This window comes from Apium graveolens, chromosome 5, assembly GCF_009905375.1.
Source record: "Apium graveolens cultivar Ventura chromosome 5, ASM990537v1, whole genome shotgun sequence".
Taxonomy (NCBI): Eukaryota; Viridiplantae; Streptophyta; class Magnoliopsida; order Apiales; family Apiaceae; genus Apium; species Apium graveolens.
This window is the reverse complement of record NC_133651.1, coordinates 292,040,863-292,052,832: the sequence shown is the minus strand read 5'-3', so window position 1 is coordinate 292,052,832 and position 11,970 is coordinate 292,040,863.

The window sequence follows — 11,970 nt, the reverse complement described above, 5'->3', positions numbered from 1 at the left end:
TAGACAAGTATTTCTTATTTCGAAATCAAAGCCCTCGGCTGTAGCACGAACCGACAATGATTCAAAAATAAGAACTACTTTTCTATCATGTTGGAAGGCTATGACCGACACAAGCCCGTTGTGTCATTGGCCAATTACTACTTGATATTATTTAATTTTAGAGGGATTATATTACGTTACAATCATAATCATATTATAAAGAGATTCTTCCTTTTAAATTAAATATTTCAAATCAATAATCAATAATCAGATGATTCCCAGATCGGGTGGAGCATTGTCAAGAGGCGTCACTTAATAACCCTTTCTTACAGATAGAAATCTGTTGTTGACAAAATCATCCTTTCTCTCATATCGAAAATTCATATTCAATTACGTGTTTCATAAACACAAGAATCTCATGATTGTATTCATAATATTATTATTTAGGTTATGAAACAATTTCACTATACTAGATTGTCTAACAAACGCCTTATGTTCATTTAAGTTCACCTAAATCTATCATCGCATGATAAACTAAGCATATATCACATATATCAACATGAATAAACATCAAGGTAGATATTTTACATCATCTAGCATATTAGTCTAAGCATTATACATCTCTATGTATCACATGAGGCATTTAAAAGCAGTTAAAACAGTTAAAAACAGCTTTAAAACACTTTCGGAAATATAAACAGTTCAAAACTTTTATATAAACTAAAATTTGATCACTCCATTAGATCCGTCTCGGAAAAACGAATCCAACGATATATTGCACGCCCAAAACGGAGTTACGAAACTCCCAGAAATCAAATTTAAAAATAACAGATGGGCTGTAACGCATTACAGGAACGCGTTACTAGCTCTGTAATGCATTCCGGTGATGCGTTACAACCCTTTTAAGCCATTAAAAGGTGTAACGCATTCCGTGAATGCGCCACAGGGTGTAACGCATTCCCGGAATGCGCGACACCCCCCCGCGCGTGCGTGCGCCACACGCGCCTGCAGCAGCCGCCGTGTCTGTCTTTCTCGAACTCCGTGCGCCGTACCTGACAGCTGTGTCTGTTCCTTGGTTTGCTTCGTTTCTGTGCCATCAGCACCACATTCAACAAATGCAGACAACAGCAGATATATGCATACTTTATATTATATATATATGATTATTTAATTACGAATTTAATTACAACAACTTCAAAAATTCATAATAAATAACCTATACATCATAAAATTATAAGAAAAATACCCAGACGATCTACAACACTTGTAGAACCCAGATCGACATTCAAAATTATTTTGAGAAACGATTTCTCATCAGAAAAAATTAATCCATGATATAACTTGTAAAAATCATAATTAATTCATACAAGCACATAAAATTCTGAAATTTTTACCACAGATCTATATGCATACAACTAATGCTCTGATACCAATGTTGGATTTTAATCGCAGCGGAGGCATATTAAAACACTTTTACACATATAAAATCCAAATAAAAGCATATAAATCGTGATTAAAACATATGAATCGATTACTAACCTTTAATAGCGATCCAAAAGCAACGATCAGAGATCCTTAGCAGCTGCTCCTCAAACGTGAAGCACTCCACCGGTATCCACCAAGAAAACGACGTTAAGGAGGAGGAAGAGGAGGTGGAGAGAATTAGGTTTTCTAAAAACTTTTGGGTTCGGTTAGAATAAAAATAGGGTTTATAATAGTATATTTATAGGCAAAATTTTCAGCTGAAATTTTCCCATAAAATATTATTATTATTAACCCATTTATTATTCTCATTAATAATTAAAACACCTTTTAATTATTAATCCTTTTTCTAAACACTTTAGAAATAATTCTCTCTCTTGATTTAATTTCCAAAAATTAAATTCTTAATTAATAATTTTAAGAACTTTTCTTAATTAATTTATAATCAATTAAATCTCATTTAATCAATTATTAAAATTTTCAATTAATTATTTATTTCATAAATAAATAATTATTAGCCATTATTAATTAATTCCTCCACCATTAAATCATTTTCTTTTTTATGGTGTTACCCTGTAGGTTCAATATTAAGCCGGTAGTAGAAATAAATAATAATAAAACTATTTTATCATTATTTATATAAATTCTCTAATTTATTAAATATGATTAATTAATTAGTCATATTTATTCTACATCGTGAGGGATACTTCTCAGCATATCGCGACTATCCGGATAATACGAATTCACTGCTTAGAATACCAAGAACCTATTCAGTGAATAGTTACCTTACAATAAACTCCTTCTACTTTACAATGTCCTGATTAAATACAAGGCATGGATCTTGTGTCAAGCCTATCTAATTTAATCACTTGCTTACCATTTACTATGCTTAGTTCTATGCAAATTAGAAACTCCTTTCTAAGTTCATTCACTCTGGCCAGAGATTCCTGAACTAGCATAAGTGGATCAGCCTTGAACATTCGCTTCCTTCACTGGAAGGGGTAGATCCTTTATTGATCATACACTATCTTCGTGTACAAATTCCTATACCCAGTAGAGCCCTAATAATTGTCCCTGGAGACTAAGAACTAAACCAAAGCATAGTTCAGTGTACACAAGATGACTATGATGACCTCAAGTCTAAGGATACTTGTACAACTATAACTATGTGAACAACTGCTGACACGTGAGTGAACTCCATCAGTTGTTCAACTATGCGAGTCATGTTCAGTGAACTTATTCTATAATAAGCACCTACATACTAGCTATAGTGTCACCACACAAATGTCTATGAGAATAGACATCCTTCATAATGAAGCAAGCATAGTATGTACCGATCTTTGTGGATTATTAATTACCAGTTAGTAATCCTATGATCAGGAACTATTTAAGTTTAGAGTTATCATCTTTTAGGTCTCACTATTATGATCTCATCATAATCCATAAAAAGCTTTACTCTAAACTATGATATATCTTATTTAAACACTTAAATAGATAGAGCCCGTAATAAAAACAAAACAAGTCTTTTATTAATATCAATGAAATCAAAACAGATTACACAAAAGTTATTCCTAAATCCTAATACATGATTGGACTTAGGACATATTCCTTTCAGAGGATACCCATCGGGAAGGGAACCCCGTGAATGAATTTATGGAACTGCTAAGAGCAAATCTGAACCAACAGCCTATTCCACCACAGCCCCCTGCTGCCCAACAGACTGCAGCTACTGTCTTTAGAGCCTTCAAGTCCCTCAAACCCCCAGAGTTTCTAGGATCTGCTGACCCCGTTGAAGCACGGGCCTGGCTCAAAGAGATAGAAAAGTCCTTCGAGATACTAGGAGTTGAGGAACGACATAAGACCATTTTCGCTTCTTACATATTGAAAGGAGAAGCTAACTATTGGTGGGAGTCCAAACGAAACCTAGAAACTGATGCTGTGATCCCATGGGATAGATTTACCCGACTGTTCTTAGACAAGTACTTCCCTAGGTTTATGGAAACCCAGATGGAGATTAGGTTTCTGGAGTTGAAACAGGATAAGATGACCGTGGCAGAATATGAGGCCAAATTTACTGAGTTGTCTAGATTTGTGCCTGAGTTTGTGAATACTGAAGAAAAGAAAGCGCGAAGGTTCCAGCTTGGTCTGAAACAATGGATACAGAACCGAGTAGCAGTGTTAGAACTGCCAGACTATGCCACCTTAGTACAGAAAGCCTCGATTGTTGAAGCTGGTAGTGAGCAGACTGTGAAAGAAAAGGAGAATAGGAAGAGGAAGATAGGAAGCCAAGGAATAGGAACCGGAAATAGGAGCCTTCCAAGTAGGTTCATCAGGGGAGCGGTGTCCCAATCTACAAGAGGCCCCGGATTCAGAAAGGCCCCAAGTGAGAGCGTTGGCCAGGGCGGCGGACAATTTAGGGCAACATTTCATAGCCAACCACGTGCCCCAATACCAGAATGTCAAACCTGTAAGAAGAGGAACCTTGGAGTGTGTAACCAGACAAGAGCCCCTCTGAGATGTTACCTGTGTGACCAAATCGGGCACCTTGCCAACAGTTGCACCCGGCCCAAAGTAACGTGTTTCCAATGTGGGAAGGTAGGACACATGAAGCGGGATTGCCCAACGTTGAAGCCCCCAGCCTCAGGAATGAGTAGAGCTGCATCTAACCGACCTCCAGCCGCTAGGACCTTCAACATGACTGTTCAGGATGCTGTCTGAAACACTGACGTGATAGCAGGTACCCTTTTGTTAAATTCCGAACATGCAAATGTCCTATTTGATTCTGGAGCAACCAAGTCTTTTATATCTCAAGATTTTGCTAGCAAGTTAAAACTTAATTCCATAACCTTACGTGAGGTATTACGAGTGGAAATAGCAAACAAAGAAATAATCCCTGTAAATCAAATATACCCTAAGTGCAAGCTGAAATTAGAAGAGGAGATTTTTGAGGTCGACTTAATACCATTCGCGCTAGGAGAATTTGATGTGATCTTAGGAATGGATTGGTTATCCCGTAACGGAGCGCAAATAGATTGTGAACAGAAGAAAGTTAAGATAAGAGTGCAGAATGATAAAGAAGTAGTGTTTAAAGGTCAACGACAGAACCAAAAATTTTTGACCATGCTTCAAGCAAAAAGATTGTTGAGGAAAGGTAACGAGGCCTATTTGGCTTATGTGATAGATACCCAAAAGGAGGTCCCATAGTAAACGAATTCGAGGATGTATTTATAGAAAACTTACCAGGATTACCACCTGACAGAGAAATCGAGTTCGCTATAGAGTTAGCACCAGGAACGACACCCGTATCCAACGCCCCATATAGGTTAGCCCCAGTTGAGATGAAAGAACTAGCTTCTCAACTGCAAGAATTATTAGATAACGGAATGATAAGGCCCAGTGTGTCACCATGGGGAGCACCAGTACTATTCGTAAAGAAAAAGGACGACAACATGAGATTATGTATAGACTATCGAGAGCTGAATAAGCTGACTATAAAGAATAGGTACCCTCTTCCCAGAATTGACGACCTATTCGACCAACTCAAAGGAGCTGTACATTTTTCCAAAATAGATTTAAGGACAGGATATCACCAGTTGAAAATCAAACCGGAAGATATACCAAAGACTGCTTTTCGCACTAGGTATGGACACTATGAGTTCTTAGTCATGTCGTTTGGATTAACCAATGCACCCGCTGCCTTTATGGATTTGATGAACAGAGTGTTCAAAAAGTACCTGGACATATGTGTGATAGTTTTTATAGATGATATTCTGATCTACTCAAGGATAGAGCAAGAACATACGGAACATTTGAGGATAGTCTTAGAAATCTTGAGGAATGAGAAATTGTATGCCAAGTTTTTGAAGTGCGAATTTTGGCTGAGAGAAGTTCAGTTTTTAGGACATGTGGTGAGTAGCAAAGGAGTTTTAGTTGACCCCGCCAAGATAGAGGCGGTATCCAATTGGGAAAAACCAGCAACCCCGACAGAGGTTAGGAGTTTCGTAGGTTTAGTAGGTTATTACCGGAGATTCGTGCAAGACTTCGCTAAGATAGCCGGTCCACTGACTAGACTTACCCGGAAGGCAGAAAAGTTCGTATGGACGGAAAAGTGTGAAGAGAGTTTTCAAGAACTGAAAAAGAGGCCGGTGTCAGCACCAGTGCTCGCTCTTCCCGATGGAAAGGGAGAGTTTGTGATATACAATGACGCATCACTTAAAGGATTAAGATGTGTACTAATGAAGCACGACAAGGTTATAGCGTATGCCTCTCGACAATTGAATGAGTATGAGAGCCGATACCCTACGCATGACCTAGAATTAGCAGCCATAGTATTTGCCCTAAAATTTGGAGACATTACCTATACGGTGAGGAATGCGAGATCTACACTGACCATAAAACCCTCAAATATATTTTTACTCAGAAGGAACTAAACATTAGACAGAGGAGATGGTTAGAGTTGATAAAGGACTACGACTGTGAAATTTTGTATCACCTGGGTAAAGCCAATGTGGTGGCTGACGCCCTTAGTAGGATGGAAAGACTCAAAATGATAATGACATCGGAGGAATTAGTTAAGGAAAAGATGGAAATCGACGTAAGAATGACCGGTAAGAGAACGGAAGGATTATTTGAGATTAAGCTAGTACCAGAACTGACTACAAAGATACGAGTATGTCAGGAATAGAAGTTGAGCGAGGAAAAAGGGACATTGACCGGTGAAGAAGTGAGATGCGAGAAGGATGAGGAAGGGATCATGAGGTATGCTTCCCGGATTTGGATTCCGAATGTGCAAGAATTAAAGGACGAGCTGTTGCATGAAGGGCACAGCTCTAGATATTCAATCCACCCAGGAAGTACGAAAATGTACCGTGACCTTAAGGAATATTATTGGTGGCCTAACATGAAGAGAGAAGTAGCGGAGTGGGTTAGCAAGTGCTTGACATGCCAAAGAGTGAAGGCGGAACACCAGCGACCTAGTGGACTGTTACGACCCCTAGAAATTCCGGAATGGAAATGGGAACACATAGCCATGGATTTTGTGACAGGCTTACCTAGAACAAAGACCAATCACGATGCTATATGGGTTATCATTGATAGACTGACCAAGTCCGCACACTTCCTACCAATCAACGAAAGGTACACCGTAGACAAGTTGGTAGATATTTACTTGAAGGAAATTATAATAAGACACGGCGTTCCTGTAGCCATAGTGTCAGATAGAGACCCGAGGTTTAATTCCCGATTTTGGAGAAGCTTCCAGGAATGTGTAGGCACCAGACTAAACATGAGTACCGCTTACCACCCCCAGACGGATGGACAAAGCGAAAGGACTATACAGACCCTAGAAGATATGCTGCGAGTATGTGCCATCGACTTCAAAGGAAATTGGGATGATCACTTACCCCTGATAGAATTTTCTTACAACAATAGCTATCACGCTAGAATAAGAATGCCCCCGTATGAAGCTCTTTACGGGAGAAGATGTCGCTCTCCCCTGTGTTGGGATGAAGTTGGAGAACACAAGCTATTAGGACCAGAGTTAGTCCAGCAGACCAGAGAAATGGTGAAACTCATCAGGAAGAGACTGACAGCAGCCCAGGATAGACAAAAGAAGTACGCCGATCAGACCAGGAAGGATAGGGAATATGAAGTAGGAGATTCAGTGTTATTGAAGGTATCTCCGTGGAAAGAAGTGATGAGATTTGGAAAGAAAGGGAAGCCGAGTCCCAGATTCATAGGACCCTTTGAAATTTTGAGGAGGATAGGACCTCTAGCTTACGAGCTCGCCTTGCCTCCTAATTTGCAACAAGTACACAACGTGTTTCACGTATCTATGTTGAGAAAGTACCATACCGATGCCCGACATGTAATAGAGTACGAGCAGGTAGATTTACAACCAGATCTGACCTACATCGAGCAGCCAGTTAGGATAATGGACCCGAAAGAACAAGTGCTGAGGAACAAAACGGTGAAGCTAGTTAGGATCTTGTGGAGAAATCAAAATATTGAGGAATCAACTTGGGAACTTGAAGACACCATGAGGAATAGATATCCCCACTTATTTTTCTAATTGATTCCGGGACGGAATCATTGTTAGAGGGGAAGACTGTAATAACTCGAATTTTTGAGACCCTGTAAAACGTTTAATGAATAGTAACCCTGACAGACGGGAAAACTTTTGAGCCCATACTATATAGTGCATAAGAAAATGAGTTTCAGAATAGATATTACGACTATACGTACCAAATAAGTGTATGTAAACGCTATTAGTTTTCGAAGAAAACGAACTTTGAAAAACAACCGTAATTACGACTTATCAAGGACTACGGGAATCATAATATAATTACGAGATTAAAATCCTACGGATTTATATTCAATTAGGATAAATAAAAATATAAGGAATAAATACGAAAAGAATTACATTGCGAACCATTTACGAATAAGTATTGCGGAGAACGTTTAAGTAACCGAGCGAACGCATAAATGATTAATTAAACATAACGCACTAACTAAACCATGGTAAGTAAGTAACCATGGTTACTTCATCAAATAGTAAGCTAACCCTAGGATGACCAAGCTAGCTAGCAAATAGTGTGCTAAGGAGCTAACCTTGTAGTTTAGCTTGTAAGCTAGCAAGCTACAAAGATTTGTCCATGGATTTGGAGACAAGGAATAAACCTAAGCTATCCTAGGAAGAATAAAGATCAACTTGCAAAGATATCAAGTCACCTTCCAAGAAGCAACCTAGAATTCATCCAAGAGAAGCAACCAAGTGCTATAAATACCCCCCACCCCCATTTTTTCTTCCATTCGGCTATTTGAATGATGATATGATGATTGTTGGTGGTTGTGTTGATAGTTAAGGCATAAACGAAACCCCGATCGTAAACGTAACTTCGTTAAAAACAACAAACCGTAACTTTAAGTTTCTGCAGAAAGTCTCAAAGTTTTAAACTGTAGATTCCTGAGAAATAACCTTTGTTTAAGATAGACAATGTTATAAGGATCGTTTAGGCGCTTGAATCGCTTAATTCCGATTTACGGATCAAAAGTTATGATCGTTTTAGTAAAAGTGTTTTACGCGACAAAAACTGCTACAAATCACGAACTTTGAAAATATAAAGGATAGACTTAAAAGTATTCATAAATATGAAATTTTTACAGAGAATAACATGTGGAGTTTCCTAATTATCATAAAAATTTCAAGTGAAAAGAATGATTTCTCAATTTTATAAAAATGTCGGAGCCGAGACCGCGCGAGTAGAAACCGTAAGAATCCTTAAGCGGAGCCGACAACGATAATGAGAATGAACTCAAGATACTTAGGAAAATGAAGTGACCATAAAGTGTTTATGACTTAAAAGAAATGTTAAGGGTAGTATGAGTTGAGAGGGTGTATAATGAGTAGCGCATGAGTGCGAATTACTGTGAATTAGGACGGAACCTAACGAAATGAAATATGTTTATGGTTATAGATTTCCCAGCGGAACCTAGAGCATCCTCCACCTCGAGATACCCAGGCAAGTTTACAAACCCAACTCCTTTTTACTGTTGTGTTGTGAAAAGATTGTTTTACTATCATCGCATAAATACTATGTTTGCCATGATACGTAGTTTTGAATTTTCGCATGATATAGCGATGTTGTACGATAAGTATATATCGTGAAATGTTATTTCGCTTTAAGCGTAATGTATGATAGAAGACGGAGGGTCGGTCGGGATTTAAGATAAAACCCGGTAATCGTTCCGGAGATATTATAGGAAGGATATAAGTCCATAATAGTACGTTTTAATGGGACTCATCGTCCACTTACGAAACATTAAAACACCTCGAACTTTTAAAACGATTTTCCCAATGAGCATATTCCCTCAACTATATTTTATTGATTCAGATATTAAATATTATATACGTATTCCTTTATTATAGGAGTAGTATACTTCAACGTTATTTATTTCAAACCCGATTAATCATTATAGATTATTAATTATGTAAACACAAACTAGTTGAGGAACACTATTTAAATAAATCTTTTAAAAGAATAACTCATTCGAGGAATGATGAATATCAATTATCATTTAATTATTTATAGACTACTATTTAATTAATGATTTTTTATTTAAGGATTGTTATTGATTTAAAGATCATAGATCCTGATATACCTTCTGATTTAGAAGTATCATTCGAATAATTTCAGATCGTCGGTCAATATTATCCCGACTTATTATTATATTGAATATAGTTTCAAGAAGAAACTTTTCCCCTTATTAATTATCTGTTGACAATGATCAACTCACATCCCTAGTACTTCCTTCGAAATTCTCGGAAGTACGTATATACATATATATACACTTATATTCTAAAAAGATAAATAATCTCTATCAACAAGCAAAACGCTTGGGGAACTTCGATGTGGTTCAAGTTCCCGGGATGGATGAATTCTGTTGAAGGATAATGGATGGGTAGACTCTGGTACTACGTGTGCTGGATGGGCTACCAAAGGTACCGCAGGCGAAGGTACTTTGTGTACTCAGGAACTTGTGAAGTATGTGTATACCCGAAAATGGGACACGTAGCCCGAATGCGGCCAGGGTGATACCTGAGAGATGACGGTATTAGTCCTTTTACTAGTAAAGAATGTTACTTTCCGTAGGACAACTGATCATCGTATGCGGTGGCTCCTGTGAGATGTCCAAAATCTTCCAATTGGAATTGATATGCAATACCGTAACCCAAGCCTAGGTGCTGGGATTACTATTAAGGTATTCCCAGGTTATAAAAACCCCTTAAAAGAATTATTCTCATAAGAAGGTGTGGGACACCGAGAAATCTACTTTTAAATAAAACATATATATAATATATGATGTTATTATACAGTCATTTTCATACTGTACATTATTATGCTGAGCATCTTAGCTCACACTTGTTTTCTTAAATTGACACAACACAACAGTGAATCAAGATGCCTGCCATGAGAACCACAGCCAGGAAATAGGTAGAAAATGGCCAGCTGTTCCGTAGATTGTTTGGTGCAGTACCTCAGGTAGTCGGAATAAGCTGGATTAGTTTTCAGTTGTTTATAGTTCGGCTTATTTATAACTATGGTTTATGTAAAATAAGAAATAAGAAGCGTATATTCGGCCGGCGGATTAACCTTACTTAAAGGTCACCCCCAGTAAGACTAATTACATTTGGGTTGTAATAAAATTTCTCTAGTAATGATGGTTCGTTTCCAAGACAATAACCTGTAGTGTGTGTGTGTTAAGTGTGGGGTCGTGAAGCGTGAGTATTTACATATTGTAGTGTGAGTTGTGTGAGTTTAGATAGCGTGGCTTCCGAGACTCCTGACCCCGGGTTTTGGGGCGCCACAAGCTAAATGATTTTACTTATCAAATTACTGGATTTATAAATGTTTTGGATTTTGAGAAAAATGATTTGGTTGCGCGTATTCCTGCCCAAGTAAATGGGGGAATAAAATTATTTCGGGTGTCAATTATTATGACTCCTTTTTAATAAAAGGTTTTAAGATTGGATGGTTAATAATTACGTAAGAGGCCGAGGCGGCGGTCCAGGGGAGAGCTATGTGTTATACGGGATATAACACCTTGCTAGGCCGATATGTGCCTTGGGTGCCCCATTTATTTAGTTGGATATGCTTCGGCATACCGGTGTTGCTCCGCGGCTGATCACGGCGGCAACACACCGTCATTCGAGGACTCCAATCTAAATTATTATATTGCTTTTGATAATCTTATAATGAATGGTTTATTAACTGTTTCTATTTTGAATAAAAGGTAAAATGCAGTTTTGATTTAGTTTCTGCTTGATGTGGATATTTAGGTTATTGTTAAATATCAAAGGTGGTATTAGTATAGATGATTGATGTTGACTTCAGTATGGGATGTTGTGAGCATCAAAGTTCATATTGATATCTAATTTGATATGACAACAAAATGAGTATTAATATCAAGTGTTCGGTTTTGAATAAAGTTTATGATTCAATCCATAATCATTTCTTCTTGTTATTGTTGTTTACGATATTTCCGTAAACACTGTTTTACGAGTTTTATTCTCGTCAAGATTCAAAGTATTGATGAAGCATTTCGCTCAAAAATATCAAAAAGAGTTTTCAATACAGTGATAAACAATTATCCGATTCTTTAATAAATTTTCTGTTTCAGCAATTGTGATTTTAAAATAATCAGCGCTATTGCAGATGTTGGTTTTATATCAAAGCGACCATATATATATTATAATGATCTTGCTAAGAATTTATTTCGCTCATACTTGTCTGTTTTTAAAATTAACCTTTAGTGAAGATTAACTTGCACTGTTTAGCCGCGTAATTCGAGGAAGCAAAGAAGAAGCATTTTGAAGGTGGTTGGTCCAGGGTTTGCGGACTAGTGTAAGTTTTATTATGTAAAGTTGTTATATTATATTATATTATAATTGTGTATTGTATTGTTGGGACTAGTGTACTTCTTTTCGAAGTTTTACTAGCGGGTTTAGTT